The sequence below is a fragment of the Lissotriton helveticus genome, chromosome 1_1 (genome assembly GCF_964261635.1).
Source record: "Lissotriton helveticus chromosome 1_1, aLisHel1.1, whole genome shotgun sequence".
Lineage (NCBI taxonomy): Eukaryota > Metazoa > Chordata > Amphibia > Caudata > Salamandridae > Lissotriton > Lissotriton helveticus.
Genome location: NC_136057.1, coordinates 183,807,820 through 183,835,299, shown reverse-complemented (window position 1 = coordinate 183,835,299; position 27,480 = coordinate 183,807,820). Strand labels below are relative to the sequence as shown.

Below are 27,480 nucleotides of genomic sequence, written 5' to 3'. Positions count from 1 at the left end.
CTGGCCACCCTGTATTCCATATTAGACCTCGGATTAACCCCTCCAGCTCCCGAAACAGCCGCACTGGGACATATACCGGCAGATTTGCTAAATAATACAACAGCCTGGATAACACTATCATTTTAGTCAGGTGATGCAACTCATCACATTGAGTGGCAGAGTCTTCCAAAATTGTATCTGCGCCCATATGGAGGAGATGGTGTGCACCAGGTTAGCCTCCAGTATGTCCGCTGGGGATCTGTAGATGTCTATGCCCAGATATCTAAATATTGTTGGGTGCCGTTGATTGTTATATCAGTTGCGTCCACATTCTCACTAAAATAATAAGCGCCCGACTTGGCCCAATTTACCTTAAGGCATGGGTACTCACAAACTTTCTCTCGGGGGCCAAATTTACAGTTTGGTTTGTGTCCGAGGGCCGCATCGGTGGGGGGCGGGTCAGTGGGGGAGGGGGAGGGGCTAGAGCAACAACATAAAACTGACCATGAGGTTGATCATAGGTCCCTGCAGCGGACGCCTTCGTCCACTGAGCCGTCCCGGCATACACACATCTCTCTCTCTCTTTCTCCCTCCCTCTCTAGCTCTCTCTCCCTCTCACCCTCCCTCTCTCCTGTCTTCCTCTGTCTCACTCTGACTGTCTCACTCCCTCTCTCTCACTCCCTCTCTCTTTCTCACTCCCTCTCCGTCTCCCTCCCTTTCCCTCCCTCTCACTCACTCTCTGTCTCACCCCCTTTCACTCCCTTTCCCTCCCTCTCCCTCCATTTCCCTTCCTTTCCCTCCCTCTCCCTCCCTCTCACTCCCTCTCCGTCTCCTTCCCTTTCCCTCCCTCTCCCTCTCACTCCCTCTCCCTCCCTTTCACTCCCTCTCCGTCGCCCTCCCTTTCCCTCCGTCTCACTCCCTCTTCGTCTCCCTCCCTTTCCCTCCCTCTCCATCCATTTCCCTCCCTTTCCCTCCATCTCACGCCCCTTCAGTCTCCCTCCCTTTCCCTCCATCTCACTCCCCATCAGTCTCCCTCCCTTTTCCTCCATGTCATTCCCCATCAGTATCCCTCCCTTTCCCTCCATCTCACTACCTATCAGTCTCCCTCCCTTTCCCTCCCTTTCCCTCCCTCTCACTCCCTCTCTGACTCCCTCCCTTTCCGTCTCCCTCCCTTTTCCTCCCTCTTCTTCCCTTTCCCTCCCTCTCCGTCTCCCTCCCTATCCCTCCCTTTCCCTCCCTCTCTGTCTCCGTTTCACTCCCTCTCCGTCTCACTCACTCCCTCTCCCTCATTCACTCTCACTCTCTCCCTCTCATTCGCTCCCTCTCACTCATTCACTCCCTCTCACTCATTCTCACTCGCTCACTCCCTCACTCTCACTCCCTCACTCTCTCTCACTCCCTCGCTCACTCCCTCACTCACTCCCTCACTCTCTCTCCCTCTCAATCTCTCCCACTCACTCTCTCCCACTCACTCTCTCCCACTCACTCTCTCCCACTCACTCACTCCCACTCACTCACTCCCACTCACTCTCTCCCACTCACTCACTCCCACTCACTCACTCCCACTCACTCACTCCCACTCACTCACTCCCGCTCACTCACTCCCTCTCACTCCCTCCCTCTCACTCCCTCTCTCTCACTCCCTCTCACTCACTCCCTCCCTCCCTCTCACTCCCTCCCTCTCACTCCCTCTCACTCCTTCCCTCCCTCCCACTCACTCCCTCTCACTCCCTCTCACTCCCTCTCACTCCCTCTCACTCACTCTCACTCACTCCCACTCACTCACTCCCACTCACTCACTCCCACTCACTCACTCCCTCACTCACTCCCTCTCACTCACTCCCTCTCACTCCCTCTCTCTCACTCCCTCTCACTCCCTCTCTCTCACTCCCTCTCACTCCCTCTCTCTCACTCCCTCTCACTCACTCACTCACTCCCTCCCTCCCTCTCACTCCCTCCCTCTCACTCCCTCCCTCTCACTCCTTCCCTTCCTCCCACTCACTCCCTCTCACTCCCTCTCACTCCCTCTCACTCCTTCCCTCCCTCCCACTCACTCCCTCTCACTCCCTCTCACTCCCTCTCACTCCCTCTCACTCCTTCCCTCCCTCCCACTCACTCCCGTCACACTCCCTCACACTCCCTCACACTCCCTCACACTCCCTCACACTCACTCACACTCACTCACACTCACGCACACTTACTCTCACTCACACTCACGCACACTCACTCACGCACACTCACACTCACTCACTCTCACTCACTCTCTCACTCACTCACTCACACTCTCACTCACGCACACTCACTCTCACTCACTCTCACTCACTCACTCTCACTCAGTCACTCTCACTCTCACTCCCTCCCTCTCACTCACTCCCTCCCTCTCACTCAATCCCTCCCTCTCACTCACTCCCTCCTTCTCACTCCCACTCACTCACTCATTTACTAGCTCTCTCTCACTCACTCCCTCTCACTCACTCACTCCCTCTCACTCATTCTCTCCCTCTCCCTCTCTCCCTCTCACTCCCTCACTCACTCCCTCTCCCTCACTCACTCCCTCTCCCTCACTCACTCCCTCTCCCTCACTCACTCACTCTCACTCCCTCTCACTCCCTCTCACTCTCACTCCCTCTCACTCCCTCTCACTCACACTCTCACTCACTCTCACTCACTCACCCCCTCTCACTCCCTCCCACTCACTCCCTCCCTCTCACTCCCTCTCACTCACTCACTCACTCCCTCACTCCCACTCCTTCCCAGTCACTCCCTCCCTCTCACTCACTCCCTCCCTCCCTCTCACTCCCTCCCTCTCACTCCCTCTCACTCACTCCCTCCCTCTCACTCACTCCCTCTCACTCCCTCCCAATCACTCCCTCCCTCTCACTCACTCACTCACTCCCTCTCACTCCTTCCCTCCCTCCCGCTCACTCACTCACTCCCTCTCAATCACTCACTCCCTCTCACTCACTCACTCCCTCTCACTCACTCACTCACTCACTCCCTCTCCGTCCCCCTCCCCCTCCCTTTCCCTCCCACTCCCTCTGTCATCTCACCCTGCCTGTGTGCCAGCCGGGGCACATACACACTCACAGCCGCACCCGAGCACTTCACAGGTCATTAAAAGACCATTTGCATGTTAATGAGGCCTTTGTATTTCACCTCTTCTTAGGCCCCTGCAGCTTTACTCTGGCCATTCCTAGGATCGCCCGCCGGCAGCCCCCACAGAGCAGCAGAGTCTCTCGGGCTGCTGCAGACGCTTAAAAAAAAAACTCGGGAAACGCAAGTATGATGTCTCGGGGGTCCGCGGGCCACCAGGGAAGGCTTGCCGGGCCGCCCCTGGCCCGCGGGCCGTACTATGAGTACCCCTGCCTTAAGGCCTGAGACTTCCTCAAACTACGAAATATGTTAGATATAGCTGGCGGTATATCATGTAAGTCTCTTATGTAAAGCAACAGGTCATCAGCATATAGGGACACGTGTGGAGACCATCTTCCAGGGGAAAACCCAGTCTGCTCCACTTTCTCGCAGTAGAGCCGCCAGAGGTTCCATGGCAAGGGAGAAAAGCAACGGGGACAAAGGGCATCCTTGTCTGGTACCACGTCTGACCCTGATTGTATCAGACATGAGCTTGCCTATGCGGGCCCGTACCATGGGTTGCTGGTACAATAACTGCACCATTTGTAAGTACCCATCCCCTAGCTTGTATTTACGTAGCACTGCTGCAAGATAGGGCCACTCCACCGAATCAAGGCCTTCTCCAAGTCTAATACTAAGGTGGCGTTATAGTTATGAGTTGTATTTATATATTGATTTCCATTAAAAAAATACCTTAAAAATTCAGTGAAGTTTGAAGTGATGTTATAGTTGGGTGAAATTTTCAGAGACAACTTAACGTTTTAAACGAGAGAAAAAAAAATGAAAGTCACTAGTTATAATTATTTCTGGTAACTATAACTTGTGCCTTAAATTAACTATATCCCACATCCCACATCCTCACCATGCACAGGCAATTACCGCACATATTACATCACTCATAACATGCTCTAGAACAACATTGACACCATCACTTAAACATTTGAAATGACATCAACTGTACATGGCGGGCCATGAGTCGCTAATATATTATTAAAGCATCATGTAGTAACGCACTGTCATTTACAGATGGCACATTCTCCTTTCAAATGTCCACTAAGTTTTGAGAGATGCAGTTTTACTGATAAAAGTATATAGCAGGCAAATGATAATGTATAGAAATCAAGTTTCAGTCAATATCATTTGTACATCACCCAAAACTGTCTTGATTTTTTTCTGATCCTTTGAAAAGCTTTGTTCTCATCACACCTCAGAAATACAAACAAGCATTTACAATGCAATGGTTTCGCCTTTGGAAAAGTTAGAGCTATTGGCATTGTAAATGACAATATTTGTATTTATGTGTTGGTTTTGAAAACGGATAAATAAATGGCATTGTCATTTACATTGCCATTAGCCTCTGCAGTCACTCTGCAGTCCCTAGCACTCCATAGCACTCCATAGCCCTCCCTAGTCACTCTGCACTCCCTAGCACTCTGCACTCCCTAGCACTCCCTAGTCACTCTGCACTCCCTAGCACTCCCTAGTCACTCTGCACTCCCTAGTCACTCTGCACTCCCTCGCACTCCCTCGCACTCCCTCGCACTCCCTTGCACTCCCTTGCACTCCCTTGCACTCTGCACTCCCTTGCACTCTGCACTCCCTTGCACTCTGCACTCCCTAGCAGTCCCTAGTCACTCTGCACTCCCTTGCACTCTGCACTCCCTAGCACTCCCTAGCACTCCCTTGCACTCTGCACTCCCTAGTAACTTTGCAATCCCTAGCACTCCCTAGTCACTCTGAACTCCCTAGCACTCCCTAGTCACTCTGCACTCCCTAGCACTCCCTAGCATTCTGCAGTCACTCTCTGAACTAAGCGCTTAAATCGCTCCATGTGTATTTTTTAATGTCATGGCTTCTTTCTAGTCCCCCCCTGGACAATAGTTTTGACAACCCGCAGTTTTAAATGATGGTTAATATTTAATAAACATGTGCATGGTTTGTTTTACAGAAGAGGGCATGTTTCACAATGGGAAGTTATCGTTGACGCTTCCAAATTTTGCAGTGTTTTTAAATGGGCCAAAAATAATAAAAAATTATTGCAATGTATGCCATCCCACATTCCAAGCGAAACAGCACCAATATTGAGGGGTACAGAAACGCTAAGCCCCCTGCCTCTCCTCACTCTGCAAGGCCTCCGTGAATGTATTTGTTCCCCTTGTAAAACCGGTAATGCTGTGTTAAATGCACGTAAAATGTGGCACAAGTGCCCTTGTGTTCACGTGAGAAAGATTCCGTTCTGCGCCCCCTACTACAAGAAGCTTCACATGCAAGGACATTGAATCACCGCCACCTGCCAGGAAGCGGAAACCTGGCACTGCCTTCAACAGCGAATCGTCGCTGCAGGAGATACGGAGAGAGACTATCGAGTCTCGCCGTCAACCCGCCTCGATTTACAAGGCCACTATAGCCAACCGGGTGTTGTAATTACATTGGTCCTTATCCAAGGACACAATCCCCACCTTCGAGTTAGACCGCCAGGATCACTCGACTGCGAGGCCATCTAACCTCGCCCCTAACCAGGTACCGGTACATTTACGGTAACCTGACCACCAACTAAGGCGCCTGACCAGGACCAAGCACGTTGCTCGGCAGGCATTCTTAAAACAGGCAAATGATTTAAATAGTCCTGATGATGATCCCGGTTCATTAGGAGCCAGGGGATCGAAACGTTGACGCTTGAACAGTATTACGGAAAATTCAATTGTATGCCATTCTGTAAATACTGTATGTCGAAACTTGTTTTGAATTGATTATTAATTTACAAGCGACATTTGGCTCCAAACCTCTTGCCTGAAAAACCCTCCTTTCTTACCTGATTCTTCTACTATATTTCTCTTTCTTGCAGGATAGGTACAGGATTGTGCCTTATCTAAAATGTTTGTATTTGACCCTCTCTAGGTCAACCAAATTCCTTTTTATCTCTAATTAAACATTTCCTTACCTGGCTGGGTCTGGAAACTTGATTATAGTAACGATTGTGGTCTGTAATTTCATTTTTTCTGTTCATTTAAAATTTCCTAAGGACCCTTGTTGTCTTTAATAAGTGTTTTTAAATGGGCCAAAAATAATAAAAAATTATTGCAATGTATGCCATCCCACATTCCAAGCGAAACAGCACCAATATTGAGGGGTACAGAAATGCTAAGCCCCCTGCCTCTCCTCACTCTGCAAGGCCTCCGTGAATGTATTTGTTCCCCTTGTAAAACCGGTAATGCTGTGTTAAATGCACGTAAAATGTGGCACAAGTGCCCTTCTGTTCACGTGAGAAAGATTCCGTTCTGCGCCCCCTACTACAAGAAGCTTCACATGCAAGGACATTGAATCACCGCCACCTGCCAGGAAGCGGAAACCTGGCACTGCCTCAACACACAAGCACAGCCTGCAGATTTCTGAACGAGCCAGAATCAGCCCAGCGACACCCTGCAGCCAACCCAGAAGAAAGGCGGGCAACCTTTTATAATGAGGAAGCAGCTAGCGGCGCGAAGCTGGACGTAGGCAGAGCCGGCGGAACGACAGACAGACAGCAGCGGGCGAGATGGAACCCCGATATACTCTTAAACATTCTTTGGGTGAACATTCAACAAAGTGTAAAAGCTCAGAAATCGCGTCAACTGTATTTAGATGTGGACTTCACATAATAAAAATAATCAGCGATTATTTGCAAGACGTATTTCAACTGAGTTGTGCTCAACCATAGTTTAACCTTCGGCTGGCAAGTACCCAATGGTTTCAAATCCTTGGTTCATAAATGGAGCAGATCAAATCCAGTGGTGTGTGTGGCAGATGATACTGCCTACTTGTGCTTTGGTTTTACATACTATGTCATTCCTGCTCTGAACACGCCTTTCAAAATGGACACCGCTATAAGCTACTCACTCAACCTTACTACCGGCAAACATTGTTCATCTCTGCCAGGGATGTGGTGCTTAGTTTTACAGTCTCATCTGTTTCTAGGTAAGAAAACTATCAATGCCCTTTTGGCATACGCTCTTCGAAGTGAACTAAAAACAGAAAAGCTCTTACTGCTGCAAATCCAAAGCCATCAAGTCCCAGGACACGACTGGTGTGTTCACATTAGTGCACCTCTGGCCTGCTTCTCCTTTAGTCTCTTAGTTACCAAAATCTATGCAAGTTAGCAAAGAGCAACTTTTTGCATATTCATTTTAGAAGACAGGGGTCGGGGTTTAAATGACATGCTCTATCAGTAATAGTATATGTGCGTCTACCACAGTCTCTGCTGACTTTGGGAAGACTTGTGACATTTTCATTACTTCTAAGAACATTTCTTATATTTAATCGCATTTAGTGAGATTAGGGACCGCAAACCGAGTGACAGCGGGAGGGGGCGGGAAAGGCACGGACAGCGGGAGGGGGGACGGGAAAGGCACGGACAGCGGGACGGGGGGCAGGAAAGGCACGGACAGCAGGAGGGGGGGCAGGAAAGGCACGGACAGCGGGAGGGGGCGGGAAAGGCACGGACAGCGGGAGGGAGGACGAGAAAGGCACGGACAGCGGGAGGGGGGACGGGAAAGGCACGGACAGCGGGAGGGGGGTTGGAAACGGCAAGAAAGGCAAAGCAGAAGGCAGCACTCACCTGGACTTCTTCCGGCGGCGGTCGGCCTGCAATGACCAAAACAAACCTTCCCCCCCAAAAAAAATAGGAACCGCCCACCACCGCAATGACGTGGTCAAAGGGGCAGGATGAGAAAAAATCGCCGGGAACGCCCACCAATCGCCTCGCTGAAAGACGGACGCCTCTCTCTTCCAATGGCTAGCCTCCATTTATGGAGCTAGCCAATGGAACAGAGAGGCGGGAATAAGCCACATACTGGTAAACAAAAGTTTTCGCCTGCGCCGAAAAGCTGCGCGGCGCAGCTTTCGACGAGGCGAAACCTAAAAAATGGGGTTCATTTTTGCTTTCCTAACTGCTGATATATTCTGATATATATCAGCAGTTAGTAAAGCTATAGGTATTTACATAGTTGTACTGTATTTTGCAAAAAATGACATCTTATAACCTTTCCTTTCACACTGCATGTAGGCCAGAGATATTGCCATAATATGTTCACTTTAAAAATTACCATCGGTTTGCAGTAAGAGTAAGAAAAGTAAACACCAATCCACATGGTAACAGACTAAGCAGGAATTTGGTAGAAGATATATCTTAATGTTTGACATCTGTCTTTTAAGCACTGCAAATGTAACAAGATAAATACACATATAAAGGCATCTTTATTTACACTCTTTCGTGACCCACAAGAAATTGGATGGCGCGCAATTTAGGAAACACTGCTCTATAATGTTGATGTATTGATTTAATGGAATATACATTCATTCTAAAATAAATGTCAATTGATTCATTCACTCACATTCTGTCGACTCTTCAATGAGTTTCTCATTTATGGACAGAGAGTGCAGGATCCTACAAGAGTGAGATAAAGGAATATGGAGTGTCTGGTGGTGGATTAAAGAATTTTGAGAAAACAGGCTTTTTGCAGGTTTTCCCTAATGTTTTGCCCCATTTTGGACTACTATCTACCGGTTTTCGACTTCGAAAGTGCACTGAGGCCTGCTGGTATGTTTAATTGGGTGTCCCCACTTGGCATGTGCTGACTAACTTATAAGTAACTGGTATATGGTACCCAGGTACCCAGGGCATGTGAGGCTGGCTGTCCACTCACAAGCTTCAGCACTGGTTGTGCCACTCTGTGTGTTACAGTCTCAGACTGAAGAGGCTGTGCATGCACTGCACGCATGACGTTGCCACTACCACTAGTCTCAAAGTGCACAAGTCCCTTTATTATATACATGTCTCCTCTAGGGCAGGTCTATGAAGCCCTATGGCAAGGAGGTGTATATTGTTAAGATGGACATATATTTTTGGAAAGGTCTATGCAGCACAACCCTAAAGAGTGGTGTTTGCTGAGTATCAGTAAGTAGCCTTATAAGAAGTGTGGCTCACTGGTTAGAGGAGGCAGACCCTGATGCAGAGGTCAGACCCGGGACCAGGGTTCAATTCCCGACGCGGCAGGGTCTTGAGCTCAAAATATCCCCGGACTCGATAATTCTCGCCTCGGTGCCTACTCGAATCATGGGTTCACACTCTGCAACTCTCGGCAATAGCTTGCTTAATCTCCACTACGGCCTCACTGCCATGGGATGCCTGGTCTTCACCTTGGGGATGCCCAGTAGGGGTTATCTCGCAGGGAAAGTCAGGACGGGTTCCCAAAGCAAGCGCTAAGAGACCTGTCGGTGATTTGGCGCTATATAAATCGAAATTAACATAACATAACATAAGGTAATTACAGGGTTAACGGTCAGCATTCCAACGCGTTTAAATCCTGATAGAGGCTACCTACCTATGTCATCTAAGGTGTCAAATTAAAGGGGACATTAAATGCGACTCAATGGTGCAGTCAACATTTATGTCAAATTTATTCCTGAACACTTTTGCGAAAGTTGCCATTCTTTGACCCTGCTGCTCCAGTGACTTTGCAGTGTACTGGGGCTGAGACAGGGTTCTGCCTGCCTGGGGAGACAAGTGAACAACTCTCAGGCAAGTAACAAAGGCTGTTGCAGTGATGTAGCTTGTTTCCCTCCCCACAGCATAGTCTGCGAAAGGCACACATCAAAGGTGATGGCGCCTTTGAAGGGCCACGCGACAATGCTCCCACACAGGAAGGCTTTGTTTCCCCCAGACAAGGTAGAGCCAGGGGCAAGGAAGGGAAAACCAGTTTCAGAACCCGTTTTCCATGGCATGAAGGCCATGGTAGCCACACCTCCGGAGTACCAAGGTCTTTACACTCAAGGAAGACCTCAGCCATATAGGTTGAAACATGCAAGATGCATACTGTATTAGCCAGGTGCCACACTTCACCGGAACTGTGTTACCAGATAGAAGGGCACCCACCAGCCCTTTGGCTAGTGACCTCTTTGTCCCCTGGAGACACTTTACTGGGATATAATGGGCACCCCTTCCACCTGAGACTTCTGTACTCAATGGACTTGGAAGGAAGACGAGAAGAAGACCACTTTTCACACATTGGAAGCGCACAAAGGCTGACAAGTCAGAGTGACTGCACCACCTGCACTTTGGGCTAGCGGAGTTTGGACCCTGTTCTGTATGCCTGGCTTGGGGAAACGTTGGTTCCAAGTCCAAAGTAGAGACTCCAAGTGTTTTGAGAGCCCAAATCGCATCTCTGGTAGCCACCGCAGACATTTTGCCTCTACCAGATGCCAGGCACCCCAAACAACAATTCAGAAATAGCAAAAAGGTGCACCCATGTCTGCTGGACCCGAGAATGTTTGTTGGGACCAGATTTGTCACCCAAGAAGGACACCAGCCCCCACCAAAGATTTGCACAGTGACTGCTATGATGCAAAAGTGCATGGGCTGCATCGGCAGGCTTTGAAAGCCTGCATAGAGTGCTTTGTGGGAGCCCAAAATCCATGAGTCACCCTTACTCACTTGTGGACCAGGAATCCGTACTCCATCCCCATGGACTTCACAGCATCATTGAGCATCTCTAAGTCTGCATCCCTCAGCATCAGGACCCCTCCGTAGAAGTCAATGGTGGTTGTCCTGTAAAGTTTTGAACTCGCTCTAAAACGCTCTGGTGGCCAGGTAACTATCCAAAGTATTACTTTTAGCCCCCTAGACCTTGTACTTGCTGGATTTGGTTACCCTAATAGGGTTGGAACACACACTAACTTTTACAACCTTCTTAAAACTTTTCAAACTTTGCATTTGCCAATGTTTGTTTGCAGTTGCATTCAAAAGTTATAAAAAGTTCTAAAATCTGTTTCTCTGGAACCCTCTGGTGGGATTATTGTGCCTCTTTCTTGCTTGGTGATTTTTAGGTCGAGCCTAGCGTTGCAGCGCATGCGCTGCTTGATCTGCGAGGCATATTGTAGTAGGGACAGATGTGTAAGTGATGTGGAAGCTCCGCTCATATTTTTCATTGGCTGGTGTCATTGATAATGAGGCTTCTTAGTCCCTCCTTGTTACCGCCATGTCTCCTTTTGTGACTGCCCATCAGGTCTGGATCTTTTACTTGCGGCGATACACGGTCTCCTTCATTAAGTCGGACGGCACTATTTTCTTTCAGGCGGCTTTGGCAATAGCGGCTGCATGTTTATTTTTGCATCGCGCTTTCATTTTAACAATAGCTGTCGCCCCACCCCATGAGTGCTGTGTGGGGCGGAAGCTATTGTTAACATTAAAGCGTGATGCAAATATAAACAAGTGGCTGCCTTTGCGCAATGGCGACAGCTTGTTCTCCAGTGAAACTAAGTTCTGGATCCATGCGATGGGTTGAGATAAAAATAGCCCTCCCATAGCACTCCCTCGCAACACTGAGACAGGCAGTCAGACGAAACTTCATTTTCTAACAACAACACCCAGGCAGGGGAGTGTGCGCCGTGCGCCCACTTGTCAGCATTTGAAAGGTGAAAAGCGGAGCGCAGATGAAAGTAAGGAAAGAGTGGTTTGCTTTGAACTGCTTTGACATCAGTGGCGTGACAGAAGTGCAGTCCCGGTGCTGCCACTCGCTGTCTCGCAGACGCTCACTTAGGTGCCTGACGTCACGGTTCGATGCACCGAGACTCACTTCTGGTGATCCAAAGCTGCTTTCGTTGGAATGGTACGTGGGCTGAGTGGACTCTCATGTTAAGGTGTGCCAGAGGCTCAAAGCCTCCACCAGGGCAATCGCGCTGTTATTAAGCCCACCTGACCCCACCCTTAATCAAGTGTTGCTGTGCTCTCTTTTCTGTCCTCTCTTCAGCACCGGTGACAATCATTAGACTGGAACAGCAGATGGCTTGATATTGTGAAGTGTGTTAGTGATCTGACCTTGTGATCTGATGTCATATCCAGATGGAGTGAGGAAATGTTTTGTCTGTGTTTAATGTTGTGATGTTACTTAGTGTAGGTGTTGTAAAGATTTGCAGAACTAAGGGGCAGTGAGCGTTTCCACTACATTCTATTACCACACAACAGTTTTAGTGAAGTGTAAACTGACTTTACAAGGCAGTTTAAACCAAAATACTCAGTTAACACTGACTCTGACGTCACAGGGTAGTTTACGTGAGGATACTCAGTCAACACTTGCATCACAGGGAAGTTTAATTCTTGAAATTCAGTGAGCTTTGATGCCACATTGCAGTTTTGAGGAAGGGGTCCCATAAGGATGAGAAACACAAAATATATCAAAAATGAAGAAAGCAATCAAAATAGACATTGAATCACACCACCATGTTTTAATCACAATGGAGATGAATAACGACAATAATCACGTGTTGGAAATGGACAGGTGGAGCAATGCCCCAGGGAGGGGGGAAAGAGTGCGTGATGGAGTGAGGATACTGTGATAAGGAAGGGTTGAAGTGACAGATTAATCAAAACTTTAAAACACAAATAGTTTTGATGGTTACATACAATGTACAAGAACAAAATGCTTCGATATTCAAATCAAACTGTATCATACTCCACACAATGCAATATATGAACAAGTTGGGCCGTGGAGTTGACATTTAAAAGAAACAAAATGGTTGTCGACGTTTCGACCCCGGTAGCTTGTCTCCTTTCTGGTGAAGAATTGGCTTGGTAGTTTGGTCTGCCCTGTGTTGAAAATTAGTACGTTTTGGTGAACATTATCCGCGCCATCTTGCCTCTTCCCCTGATGCCACACTTTTGTCGTGCGCACCCGCCATTTTAAGACGCCCCGATCAGAACGAACCCTTTTGCATGCCGCTGGCCCCTGACATAGCCCTTCGCCTTCACTAAGCCTGCACGCTGACCACCCCCCCTGCTTGCACCTGCCTTGAATCATAAACCCCTCTTCGGCGCTGCTCTGCCCCAGGCCCTCATCCTGTTCCCAGCGCGACACCTCCCTTCTTCCCTTTCATGATCCCCGGCCCTTAGATGCAAACCCCCTTTTCCCCGTGTGCCCGTTTGTCTTCCCCGTTCCCAGGCCGACACCCAGCTCTGCCGATACTATCCCTTGCCCCTCCCCGTACAATAGAAAGCTTCCCTCCTCAAAGGACCCCCGAGTTGATCAAAGCCCCCCCCACCCCATGAGATCCGATCGAACCCCGCATTCCATGAATTGGCGGAATATCCAGCTGCGCGATAGTCATCACCTGCTGTGACCAGGGTGGGGATTTCTACTGTAGATATGTGTGGGAACGGGCCCGAAGGGGGATTCCTGGAATGTCTTTTCGTACATCAAAGCTTTATCATATGTATGTAAACTGTAATAAAAACCACAAACACTGTATATAAGGGGCCATGCCCCAAAACGTAAGTTAGAGCACCTCAGAACGATACCTTCTGTCCGTTTTGCTGTGTTCTCCTCCGGAGAGAATAAAAACCTTGTTTCCTGCTTTCCAGTCTCCAGCGCCTGCCTCTTCATTGATTAAATAACTAGAGGGTCACAGAGGTAATACCGCCGGGCAAATATCGATTGTCCCCGACCCGACTCAGGTTTCAACAATTGGCGTCCCAAGCGTGGGGCCCATCAGCGACTCGTGGATCCAGTGGGAGAGGTCCCGACGACAGAGTGAACGACTGCAACGATCGGGAGAGCTCTTGCCCAATAGACCCTCGTCTGGCAGCCGATCATCCGAACTTCACTAGTTCCGAACAGACCTCTCTCGAGTGATCTACGGTCCTGACTGGGGACCATTAGGAGTGCCGTGAGAATTACGAGAAAAAGAGGACGATCGGGCGCTGGATTCGGAAGACAAGAAACTGTCCACATGGTCCGGGTAAGGTCGTGTAATCACGACAAGGTGCGAAATGATTGCTTGATTGTTTGATTGCTTGATTATTTATAAAATACTAGTATTACTCTTTGTTTGACCTAATTGGAGATTCACTGTCTGCACACGGAGAAACAGTAGGCTCCTTCTCTTTTGCAAACGGTGAAGGATAGGTAACGTAACCGTCGCGCCTATCTTTCTCCCCCACTGACTCTATTATTTCTCAACGGTTTTTGGGAGACTCCCCACTCCCTCACTGATTAACTGGGTTCTTTAACCCCGAACTACTGTTCACAGATTGTCTTCTGGAGATTCTCTGTCTGCAAACCGGAAACAACAGCTTCCTCTTTGCGGTTAGTGAAAGGGTAGAGGACGCAGACTTTTGCGCCCTACTTACTCTCCCCATTGTCCTTTTTCTATCCTATTTATTTATTTATTAATTGCTTGATTGTTCCGCGTTCTTGGTTACTCTTTTTTATTTTTGTTCATGAGGTATTCACTGCCTGCAAACAACGTAGAATAGGAATATTCTGTCTAGTCTTTGCACCTAGTGATAAGATAGGCACTGCTGACTTATTAGTCCCTCGTTACGAGCCGTCATGTCTGTCTTCTCCCCATTGATTGATAATTGGTTCAGCCCGGACCGTGTATTAGAGGTGGACCATATAGCTCCACTAGAAGGCACCCCTAATAAGGACATGTTCATAAACTATGGATTAGTTACCATAGCCTATAATAAATTGTGGCACAGGTATACCAAAGAAAGTCAAGACAAACAGTGGCCACTGGCAGGATCCTTTGACCTTGATAAAATAGAAACGTTAGAAATAGCCCTTCGAAATAATAAGACAACGCCTATTATGCTCGACAGTCTCGGTATGTGGCGCAGAGAGGCTATGCAACGACAGAGAAAAGACGAGGACAAACCAAGTAGAGAAATATACCGACAGGACAACCCCAGGACACCGCTACCCACAACTTACCCCCCGACACTATGCAAAAGACGACCAGACTTAGGGCCAGACCAATGCGCTTTTTGTAGATATGTCGGACACTGGAAAGCCCAATGCCCGACTCTACTGAGCGTGAGTAAAGGCAAAGGGCCGACAGGAACGACAGACCGGCAGTACGAGAAAAAGCGCGAGACAAAGAAGAACCCGACTTACATAGGCAGACCAGATAGAACCACCACGTTTGATTATGCCCGATGGCACAGATTTCGCCAGGACAATTTCAGCGGCATGCTCAAGTTCTCCTAGGTCGGGCAACGTCAAGACGGGAACCCAGCCTCGCTTTAAAATTCACAGACGGAAAGAGATAATCATGACCAATAACTGTTTTATATTCGTCTTGGGTCTTTGTATGTCGTACTTGTACTGTCCCCCGTCTGAGTTTGTGTGTATGTAATGTACGAATCTGCGTCATCCCTCTACACGTGTTTCCGTGTTACTCGACCTCTGTTAGCAGAAACTTAACATAAAAGCAACCTGGAAAGAAAGAAATGGCAAAACAAAATCCGTAGACCATTGATGAACTTGAACTTTTAATTTAGCACAACAAACAAGGAATAATAACGGTAAAACTGTAGAAAATGAAAGTCAAACAGAACATTCACCCCCCCCCCATTCTGGAACCTTCCAAGGTAGGGCAGGGTTACGGCTACGCCCAACCAGCGACAACCCATATAAGGCGGGCCCCGCTGCCAACTCTTGGTCAGGAAATCTTAACGTATGGGGGAGCCGGAGGAGAGGCAGGAGCCAGCAGCCTGGGCAGTTGTAGGTAGTCCCGCCACATGTCTCCTCAGCCAGCCGCAACGGGCCTGGATAGACTTAAGTAGTCCCGCCACATGTCCAGAGAAGAACGAGGCACCTCTTTCTTTTCCCTTCCGTAACAGCCGCAGCAGCTCTGGACGGCGGGATGTCCTGCACGTACCTCCACAACAATTTGTCCAAGTTGGGCTGGGAGGGAGAGGCGACGCGGACGAGCCTCTCCCACCTCCACCGATAGGAGGTCTCCCAGCCCCCGGCCCGACGCCGAACACCCCCAGTCAGGCGATGGTGCCAATACTTCCACAGCACCGAACGCACCATGGTGGCACCCCAGTACTTGCGCAGCACCGAACGTGCAATGGTGGCCATATTTTCGGAACACCGAACCAGCAATGACTGCACTGATACTCGTGCCGCGCCGAATGCGCGCCACAGGTGGCCATACTCCCACAGCACTGAGCACAAGACTTGGGGAACACCGGATGTGGAGAGACCTTCATGCGGGGCGATGAAAAAGAACAGCATGGAGTGCACCGGGAGAAGGAGACGGCGCGAACGAGTCTCCCTCGCCCCCCCCAGGTGGGGGCATCACAGCTGCACCCCAGCTGAACGTCCCGCTTTCACACAACAGGGACCTCTTCCTTTCACTCCGAAGGATCTCTCCCACTCTTGCAAAACTCGACGAGAGTGGCCCCTGTAGGGCCTCAAAATGGCGTCTGGGTCCGCTGGAAGGCGGGCCCCGGCCACTAGAGTAACTTTGACCAGCAATATAACTCAAACATTTGCCCGCTGGGGCACGAGCCCCCCATCTCCGACAGCATCTCCGCAGCCTTGAAGATCCTACAAAGGTCCCCGGCGGAACCTTCGGCCTCTGCAGGTTTCCGGTAAGGGACGGCTGCCTTGATCGCCAACGAAATAAACGTGACATTGCCACTCCCTCTGTTAGCATGAATTCTAGAACTGCCGAAAAGGACTCTGGTCCAACTGCCAGTAATGGGAACATTTCCCCCTGATGCTGCCTCCGGACTGAGCCGGCCCCGCCCAAGATGGCGCTGGTATCCATCGGAACTTACGAACACCTCGTGGTGTTCCTTCGCACTAATATAAACTTGATGTTCTGAGACTTTATATGATCCTTTGTACACTTGGCTAGAAAAGACAAGGAGAGCTCACTCGACGAACAGTATGAAAGGATCGCGTTACAAATGCTGATTACAAATGTACAATGTATTATATTTTTTTATAGCTGATGTATAACCTCATCTACGACGCACACATACGGTATACATATAGGAAATCTGATTGCAACTATTATGATTATGCTTCTAAATTATGAAAATAAATGCCCCCCCCCGAACCCCTAGCCAATTAATAGACGTTTTAGTTTCTTACAAATGAATGAATAAAACTTTCCGATGTTTTTATTGCTGCAAACGACACCCCCCACTGTACGCACTTTAGCCATTGCCACGACCGGCCAAATACGACCGCACCCTCATAATCCACGTGCTGAAATGATTTTGCAAAATAAAGTTTTTTGAAACTATGGACGGGTATTGCATGCTTTATTTTAAAAACGTGGGATCGGTGGGAAAGTTCTTTTCTGTGCACCCTACTCTGCTCTCTCTTTAAGGTTAAAAGAAGATGGTTGCCCAGCCCTGGAGGACGGGTCGGATCGACAACACGACACCCCGCCTTCAAAAGTACGCGACTGACCCATGAACTCTCGCGTAGAGGAAGGCCTTGACTTCCAAGGATGGGTAAAACGAACGGTGTAAATGAGGGAATGTTAAAGGAGGGTAAAATGAAATGGTGTAAATGTTATAAAGTACAACGTTCCAAGGTATCAGGGAACGGAGCTGACCCAAGAACCGAAGAACCTTAGAACGCCACAGCGTTGAAAGAGGTTTAAGGATCCCGATAGTGAGATACATCCTTTTGACTAGATACCTCGTACTAGGCACCTCTGGTTTCCTTTTTACGTTTTCCCCGCACACGACCTATAAGGGCACACTGCCCCCCCCCCCCCCCCTGACTCCAGAAACCATATCCCCGGGGACTCTGCCCCGAGGAGGGAAGACGAGTAAGAGGTGAGTAAAAAGGACTCTTGAATACATGTATTTAAATATGCGCGAATGCTGTCTCCCCCCACCCCCTTTTTCCTTCCCTCTGCAGGTTACATCAGAGATTACAGCCGAGGTGTGGCGAAGATCCGAAGCCTTGCCATGTCTAATACACGGAGCAGACTAGCACCGCAAGGTGGTGCCTAAGCACGCCTGCAAACTACTCACGTATCGAACAAACCCGAAAAATTAGCACAACCTGATAAAAAGTGATCACCCTTAAACCAGACCGGACGAATGAACCCATGTCACATATGATGCGAAACTATGAGAGAATGTGTGTGTGTGACTGAGGCGTTGACCCAACTGGTCGAAGGACCGAGAATGCGAGAAAGTGCGACAAAATGGTACCTCCTTTCTTCTTTCCTTTTTCTCAAGGCGCGTCCCCTCTACCCTGTTTAATGCTCCAACTGCATGATTACAAGATTCTAACGCAGACCCATGAATGCCCTTTACTGTGTAATGCACTAAATAGCCTTTCTTGAATACACTGCCACCCTCTCTGTTGCACGTGTACTATTTAGCCTGCCGTTGCGCGCTCTCTCTCTCTCTCTCTCTCTCTCTCTCTCTCTCTCTCTCTCTCTCTCTTCTCTCTCTCTCTCTCTCTCTCTCTCTCTCTCTCTCTCTCTCTCTCTCCCTCTATTTTTGCACTCCCACTCTTCCGAGTGATTAGCCCCGAAATTGGCAGACTGCCCCCCCTAGCACACCACCTAATTGGCTTCAAATACCGTCAGTATTTGCACAAAAAAAAAAAAAAAAAAAAACTTGTCTTTAATACAATCACCCCGAGACCGCGTCATTACCTCTCCTTTTCCGCTAGAAGTCAATGAACCGAGGTTGGGCCGTAAGGGAAAGGACAGGAAAGACGACAGAGGTTCCCTAATCTGGCCCGTAATAAGGGAACTACATGTCAACGGCTCCTATGGTATAAGAAAGGACCTCAGAATACGCGACCCTCCCCACCCCGACTTGTCGCAATACCCAAACAGGAAAAATGATCACCCCTGTTACATCCCCTGTATCAGCCGCCCAAAAACGGGAGTTATGAAACTACCCCTCATTTCCGGTTGTGAGAGATGGGTCGATTTACGCCCTTACCACAAGTTTCTATGTCCCTAGTCGTCTCCCACAAAACCCCTGTCTTTTCTGATTAAGTACTCAGGCCGTAGAAAGTTACGTAGGACCCAGAATGATGTTTTACAAGGTTAACTGACTAGTCCAAGGTGAATCATCGAAATGAACCCCGTAGTAGTTGAAAAGCAGGATGCATCGATAGAAAAGAAATGTTTAGCCATGTTCGTCTCTCAGCAAAATGCCTGTGTAGTACCATGTTGACAACTCACAGTACCCTTTGTAAATGTAAAACTCTAGAGAACGGCATATCTTTGCCAGGTTCGTCTCACGAAGGTGGGTCACCATCAGATGAACTGTCGTGACTGTAATAAATAATTGTGAAGGAAAGTCATAGTAGATCCAACAGGCCCGTCACCGGTCATTCATATGCCAGTTGTGAACACTAATATAACGGGCATTTTCATTCTTTGCCTGGAGCTGGGAGAGAAATAGACTTTTTGATTATCTTCATCTGCAAATTCTCTAAAGACTGTCTTTTCAAACTTGTTTAAGGGTACTGCTGTTGGAGGAGAGAAGGACCGGATGTGGGAGCACGAGGCCTGACTGCAGACTAAGGAACACCTGCGACATTAGCCAAGGCGAGACCACGACAGAAAAGAGCTGCAGGACGAGGCACTGTTTTCGACAACATGAGAAGAAAGGGCCGACCTGATGCCCCTGCTCGATGTCCAGTGTTTGCCGACAAGTCCCCGCTCTCTGAATTCGGTCACACGCCCGCCTATCTGAAGTCTCTCGTTCCCCTAGTCTGTTCCTAATTTGGCCTTGCTCCATCCCCCTTTTTCTCCGACCTACCCTATGGACTGTTTTGTACGCTCTTCTTCCATCTGAACTTTCTGACAATCACCTCAAAGGACACAGGGCGAAAGGGACCTTTCCGACCAGAAACGCGAGGAAAGGGTCGTGCCCTGCAACGCAGAACTTAGAATAGAGCTGGACCCGTAGCTCCATCGCCGGTGCTCCACAGCGCCAACGAAAGACCACAAAGAATAATGAGAACTCGTTAACTTCGAACATTTGACATCCTCAATCACCGTTTCTGCTATGCCTCATTTCTCTCCCAGCCGCCATTGTATTGATCCTGCTCCAATCCGAATCTGAGATATGTAATAACCTGCCAGTTCACGTTATGATATGTACTTGCTGCTCTCGCTACAGAACCGTTTTTTGTATTACATTCCTATGACTTTCCTGCTGAACAAGTTTATCAAAGTTTATCCAATAGGTCCAGCTCCTAAAAACTAGAAATCTCAAAATGTATTGTTTACAACTCTTTCATCTAGGGTTCCTACCGTTTTCTTTCTCATGCCCACCGCAATAGAACCAAGTAGAAAATGAACCAGCAAGATGTCTTGAATATGTTAAAGGGAGGACTGTTGAAAATTAGTACGTTTTGGTGAACATTATCCGCGCCATCTTGCCTCTTCCCCTGATGCCACACTTTTGTCGTGCGCACCCGCCATTTTAAGACGCCCCGATCAGAACGAACCCTTTTGCATGCCGCTGGCCCCTGACATAGCCCTTCGCCTTCACTAAGCCTGCACGCTGACCACCCCCCCTGCTTGCACCTGCCTTGAATCATAAACCCCTCTTCGGCGCTGCTCTGCCCCAGGCCCTCATCCTGTTCCCAGCGCGACACCTCCCTTCTTCCCTTTCATGATCCCCGGCCCTTAGATGCAAACCCCCTTTTCCCCGTGTGCCCGTTTGTCTTCCCCGTTCCCAGGCCGACACCCAGCTCTGCCGATACTATCCCTTGCCCCTCCCCGTACAATAGAAAGCTTCCCTCCTCAAAGGACCCCCGAGTTGATCAAAGCCCCCCCCACCCCATGAGATCCGATCGAACCCCGCATTCCATGAATTGGCGGAATATCCAGCTGCGCGATAGTCATCACCTGCTGTGACCAGGGTGGGGATTTCTACTGTAGATATGTGTGGGAACGGGCCCGAAGGGGGATTCCTGGAATGTCTTTTCGTACATCAAAGCTTTATCATATGTATGTAAACTGTAATAAAAACCACAAACACTGTATATAAGGGGCCATGCCCCAAAACGTAAGTTAGAGCACCTCAGAACGATACCTTCTGTCCGTTTTGCTGTGTTCTCCTCCGGAGAGAATAAAAACCTTGTTTCCTGCTTTCCAGTCTCCAGCGCCTGCCTCTTCATTGATTAAATAACTAGAGGGTCACAGAGGTAATACCGCCGGGCAAATATCGATTGTCCCCGACCCGACTCAGGTTTCAACACCTGTTCCCATGATGCACTGGGCCAGGGACAGACTAATTTGCATATAGCCAGGTTCTGAGCTGGGATGGGGCAGTGAGATAAATAACGGTGATGGATCAAGCCCTGATCTTTGGACTGGGTAAGAGTGGTCTGCTTAATTCAGACACTCTGTTCATCACCACCCCCTTTTCTGAATTGTGATTTCAGGGGGCAGTTTCAGTGAGCTCTGGTCTCTGTGCCATTTCATCTCACAGTGCTCTGCGAGGGTTTTCAGTGAGTTCTGGCCACTTTGCCATTTCATGTCACAGTTATCTTAGTTAGGCTATCAAGTGAGCTCTGGTCACTGTCCCATCTCAGTCTTTTTTCAGTGAGGCTATCCAGTGAGTGCTAATTTCGCATTACTCTTTCAAGTCCCAGTTTACAAAGGTTGTTTTTGTGAGCAGGTGTGTCTTTTCCTGTTTTGGATGCAATTTACTTCTACATTTTCAGGCTAATAAACAAAACTTTTTTTTTGTACTTTTAACATTTCTTTTGAAAAGTATTTCTTGGTCCGAAAATCCAAAAGTAAGAGACGTTTGCCTCTGGAGCAGGAGTCAATTACTCAGAGAAACAAGCATTTGCAATGCAATAGGTCTCGCATTTACGCGAGTTTGAACTATTGACATTGCAAATAACAATGACTTACATTTTTTTCGTTTTTAAAACATAAATAAAAGGCATTGTCATTTACAATGCCAATAGCTTAAGCTTGCGTAACTGCGAGCCTATTGCATTGCAAATGCTTGTTCTTATTCTGTTGTTTGGTGTTAAATGCTTTACACATTGTTCCTTTGCTAGGTCTTGCTGCTTTGTGCCTTAACTATCAAAGGGTTGGGTTGAAGGTTAATTAAAAGACCTTGACTGGACTCAAGACAGTATCTGTGAGTGTATTCCACGATAAGGCCCCACAGCCATATCATATCTCTGCCCATCCATCTATCTCTCCCCTTCTCTCCTCCCTCTCTGATCACTGTCTCTCTACCTCCTCTTCCCTCTCTTTCCATCCATCCATCCACCTCTCTCCCCCCTCTCTGATCGTTTTCTCTGTTCCCCCTCCTCTCTATCTCTCTCCCCTTCTTTCCTCCTTCGCTGATCGCTTTCTCTCTTCCCTCTCCTCTCTAAGTCTCTCCCCTTCTTTCCTTCTTTCCTTCTTTCCTCCTTCGCTGATCGCTTTCTCTCTTCCCTCTCCTTCTCTCTAACTCTCTTCCATTCTTTCCATCCTCTCTGATCGCTTTCTCTCTTCTCTCTATCTCTCCCCGTGTCTCCCTCTCTGGTCGCTTTCTCTCTCTCCCTTCTCCTTTCTCTCTTACCATCCTTCCATCTCTCCCTCCTCTTGTCCCCTATTTGATCGCTCTCTCTCTACCTCCCCCTCCCTGTTTTTTCTTACTCTCTTTCCGTCCATGCTATTCGCTCTCCTCTTCCTCCCTTTCTTTAAGGTCACGTAGATGCTAATTAGATCAGGATATTTCTGTAAATTCCCTGTTCCTGAGTGATTAACAGGTGTCTCGTATGTAGCGCCTGGTATCTGGTGTGGAGTTAAAGCGCTCTCGGCTCAGAGCCACAGTCCTCCTCCATCCGACTCCTCTGCAGAGGTCAGGGGAGTAGTGTCTCTCTTCGGGGCCTGTGCATAGCGCGCCGAGGCACAGTGCGGAGTTGGAGGCGCTACACGGGGTGTAATGCATTTTCGGCTCCTCTGTCCTTAATGAGGGATCCTTCGCCGAGAGCTTTTGTCAGAAGCCGCCGCAGCACCCGAGAGGCCTGGTCATGGGGTACGGAGGAGGTGAGGCCTGGTCATGGGGTACGGAGGAGGTGAGGCCTGGTCATGTGTACGGAGGAGGTGAGGCCTGGTCAGGGGGTACGGAGGAGGTGAGGGCTGCCCAGGGGTTGCAGAGGTGGAGAGACCTGTCCAGTGGGTGCAGAAGAGGTAAGGCCTGTCCATGCCGGTGCATAGTAGGTGAGGCCTGTCCTGGGAGGAGGGGGGTTGGGGGGGTGATAGGAGGTAAGGCCGGTCCAGGGAGGTACAGAGTAGGTGAGGGCTGTCCAGGAGGGTGCAGAGGTGGGGAGGCCTGTCCAGTGTGGGTGCAGAGGAGATATGGCCTGTCCAGTGCTGGGGGTGCAGAAGAGGTAAGGCCTGTCCATGCCGGTGCATAGTAGTTGTGGCCTGTCCGTCGGGGTATAGGAGGTAAGGCCTGTCCAGGGAGGTGCATCAGAGGTGAGGCTTGTCCAGGCGCTGCAGAGTAGGTGAGGCCTGTCCAGGGGATTCAGAGGAGTTGAGACCAGTCAAGGTGGGGCGCAGAGGAGGTGAGGCCAGTCTTGTGCTGGGGGGTGCAAAGGACGTGGGACCTGTCCAGGAGGATGCAGAGGAGATGTGGCCTGTTCAGGGAAGTGCAGAGCAAGTGAGGCCTGCCCTGTCCAGGAGAGTACTGAGGAGATGAGGCCTGTCCAGGGGGTTCAGAGGAGGTGAGTCTTGTCCAGTGGGATGCAGAGGAAGTGAGGATTGTCGAGGGGGTGCAGAAGAGGTGAGGCTTGTCCATGGGGATTGCAGAGGAGGTAAGGCACATCCAGGGAGTGCAGAAGAGGTGAGACCTGTCCAGGAAGGGTGCACGGGAGGTGAGGCCTCTCCAGGAGGGATGCACAGGGTGTGAGGCCTGTCCTTTGCTGGAGGTATAGAGGAGGTGAGGCCTGTACAGGAGGGTGCAGAGGAGGTGAGGCCTGTCCAGGGGATGTAGAGGAGGTGAGGCACGTCCTGGTGGGTGCAGAACATGTGAATCCGGTCGGGGTGTTTGTGCAGAGGAGGTGAGGACAGTCTGGGGTAGGGGTGCAGAGGAGGTGAGGCCTGTCCAGGGGATGCAGAGGAGGTGAGGCCAGTCCAGGGGGTGCAGAGTAGGTCAGGCCTATCTGGGGTAGGGGTGCAGAGGAGGTGAGGCCTGTCCAGGGGGAGCAAAGGGGGTGAGGCCTGTCCAGGGGCCTGCAGAGGAGGTGAGGCCTGTCTGGGATAGGGGTGCAGAGGAGGTGAGGCCTGTCCAGGGGATGCAGAGGAGGTGAGGCCTGTCCAGGGGGTGCAGAGTAGGTCAGGCCTATCTGGGGTAGGGGTGCAGAGGAGGTGAGGCCTGTCCAGGGGATGCAGAGGAGGTGAGGCCTTTCCAGGGGGGTGTAGAGGAGAAGAGGTCTGTCCAGGGGGAGCAAAGGAGGTGAGGCCTGTCCAGGGGCCTGCAGAGGAGGTGAGGCCTGTCTTGGGTGAGTGTGGAGGGGGGGTCATGAGGAGGTGAGGCCTGTTGGGGGTGGTGGTGGAGGGTCTCAATAGGAGGTGAGTCCTGTCCAGGGGGTGCACAATGAGGCATGTCCTGTGCTAGGGGTAAAAGGGGACGAGGACTGTCTGTCCAGGGTGGTAAAAGGACATGAAGCCTGTCCTGGAGGTTTGCACAGGAGGTGAGGCCTGTCCAGGAGGTTGGAGAGGAGGTGAGGCCTGTCCAGGAGGGTGCAGAGGAGGTGAGACCTGCCCAGGAGGGTGCAGAGGAAGTGAGGCCTATCATGTGGGTATAGAGGAGGTGAGGCCTGTCCAGGATGATGCACAGGATGTGAGGCCTGTCCTGTGGGTATAGAGGAGGTGAGGCCTGTCCAGGAGGGTGCAGAGGAGGTGAGGCCTGTCCAGGGTGGTGTAGAAGAGGTGAGGCCTGTCCAGGGGGGTGTAGAGGAGGTGAGTCCTGTCCAGGGGGTGTAGAGGAGGCAAGGCACGTCCAGGGGATTTAGAGGAGGTGAGGCCTTTCTCGGGAAGGGGTGCAGAGGAGGTGAGGCCTGTCCAGGGTGGTTTACAAGAGGTGAGGACTGTCCAGGGGGGTGTAGAGGAGGTGAGTCCTGTCCAGGGGGTTTAGAGGAGGCGAGGCACGTCCAGGGGGTTTAGAGGAGGTGAGGCCTTTCTCGGGAAGGGGTGCAGAGGAGGTGAGGCCTGTCCAGGGTGGTGTAGAAGAGGTGAGGCCTGTCCTGTGGGTATAGAGGAGGTGAGGCCTGTCCAGCAGGATGCAGAGGTGGTTAGGGCTGTCCAGGAGGGTGCAGAGGAGGTGAGGCCTGTCCAGGGGGGTGTAGAGGAGGTGAGTCCTGTCCAGGGGGTGTAGAGGAGGCGAGGCACGTCCAGGGGGTTTAAAGGAGGTGAGGCCTTTCTCGGGAAGGGGTGCAGAGGAGGTGAGGCCTGTCCAGGGTGGTGTAGAAGAGGTGAGGCCTGTCCAGGGGGTGTAGAGGAGGTGAGTCCTGTCCAGGGGGTGTAGAGAAGGCGAGGCACGTCCAGGGGGTTTAGAGGAGGTGAGGCCTTTCTCGGGAAGGGGTGCAGAGGAGGTGAGACCTGTCCAGGGGATGCAGAGGAGGTGAGGCCTTTCCAGGGGGGTGTAGAGGTGGAGAGGTCTGTAAAGGAGGATGCAGAGGAGATGAGTCCTGTCCAGGAGGGGTACACAGGAGGTGTGGCCTATCCAAGGGGTAGGAGGAGAGGCCTGCCCTCTGGGTGTGAGGAATGTGGACTGCCTCACTGCTGCTCTCATCCCGAGATGCTTCTTTCCAGGCACTTTGATTCTATTTTAAGAGCTCATAATTCGAGTTTTTAAAACGTATCCGAAGTAACCATAGGGTTTCTAGTGGGGAGGTGTGTGTGTGTGTGTATGTGTGTGTGGTGGGGAGGGGCTTCTCTTGACCAGGGGCTCCCCTGTGCTAGATGGGAGTAGGAGGTTACCATAGGGCTCATAACAAAGGCACACATCTTCTCCAGTCCCCGAGTTTTACAAACCACATTTTACACTGAAGTAATGAAGACTACAACTCCCAGAATGCACTCACTTGTTTAACTGAAAGTGCAGGCATCAATATTTGGAAGCTCATTTTACGGAAATATTTGGTATCCACCCGTGGCATTGTAGCAGGGAAGGGTGGAACGATCAAAATGACAAATGTGCAAGGACTTTAATTCTCAGCATCTTTCAGCAAATTGTGAGTCCAGGGAGAGCTCGGATAGCGTGATTCTCCCTCAAGTAGATGTCACATATTTAATGAAGAAATGCAGTGAAAAACTGGGGATGCGAGTCTGGCAGCCCAGTCTCTGGTGTCCATAGATACCCATACTGACCACTGTCTGGTCCTGCACAAGAAGGCACACCAGCTTTTTAGTCTGGTCTTTTGGAGGGAGCGAGAGCAGGCTCAGTATACTGGCCCACACCCTGGTTCTTTCCGGGCACTGGCTCAAACCCTGGTCCCCACCATGCCCGACTCACATTCTGGTTCCCACCATGCCCGGCTCACATCCTGGTCCCCACCATGCTCAGTTCACATCCTGGTCCCCACCATGCTCAGTTCACATCCTGGTCCCCACCATGCCCGGCTCACAACCTGGTCCCCACCATGCCCGGCTCACAACCTGGTCCCCACCATGCCAGGCTCACATCCTGGTCCCCACCATGCCCAGCTCACATCCTGGTCCCCATCATGCCCAGCTCACATTCTGGTCCCCATCATGCTCAGTTCACATCCTGGTCCCCACCATGCCCGGCTCACAACCTGGTCCCCACCATGCCCGGCTCACATCCTGGTCCCCACCATGCTCAGTTCACATCCTGGTCCCCACCATGCCCGGCTCACATCCTGGTCCCCACCATGCTCAGTTCACATCCTGGTCCCCACCATGCCCGGCTCACAACCTGGTCCCCACCATGCCAGGCTCACATCCTGGTCCCCACCATGCCCAGCTCACATCCTGGTCCCCACCATGCTCAGTTCACATCCTGGTCCCCACCATGCTCAGTTCACATCCTGGTCCCCACCATGCCCGGCTCACAACCTGGTCCCCACCATGCCCGGCTCACAACCTGGTCCCCACCATGCCAGGCTCACATCCTGGTCCCCACCATGCCCAGCTCACATCCTGGTCCCCATCATGCCCAGCTCACATCCTGGTCCCCATCATGCTCAGTTCACATCCTGGTCCCCACCATGCCCGACTCACAACCTGGTCCCCACCATGCCCGGCTCACATCCTGGTCCCCACCATGCTCAGTTCACATCCTGGTCCCCACCATGCCCGGCTCACATCCTGGTCCCCACCATGCTCAGTTCACATCCTGGTCCCCACCATGCCCGGCTCACAACCTGGTCCCCACCATGCCCGGCTCACATCCTGGTCCCCACCATGCTCAGTTCACATCCTGGTCCCCACCATGCTCAGTTCACATCCTGGTCCCCACCATGCCCGGCTCACAACCTGGTCCCCACCATGCCCGGCTCCCAACCTGGTCCCCACCATGCCCGGCTCACATCCTGGTCCCCACCATGCTCAGTTCACATCCTG

General features: G+C 50.5%; 1 protein-coding gene across 4 annotated transcripts in view; it reads left to right on the top strand.

The window, feature by feature from the left end:
• Positions 1–27,480, top strand: part of LOC144782692 (uncharacterized) — a 144,868-nt gene that overhangs the window by 42,335 nt on the left and 75,053 nt on the right. For 2 of the 4 annotated variants that reach the window (XM_078662183.1, XM_078662136.1), the window contains exon 1: positions 22,804–22,938. The exons of 1 other annotated variant lie outside the window; for it this stretch is intronic. The gene's annotated coding sequence lies outside the window, so the exon portion shown is untranslated. Of the gene's footprint in view, positions 1–22,803; positions 22,968–27,480 lie in introns of those variants that run through there. One more of the 4 variants, XM_078662090.1, reaches the window with a different exon arrangement.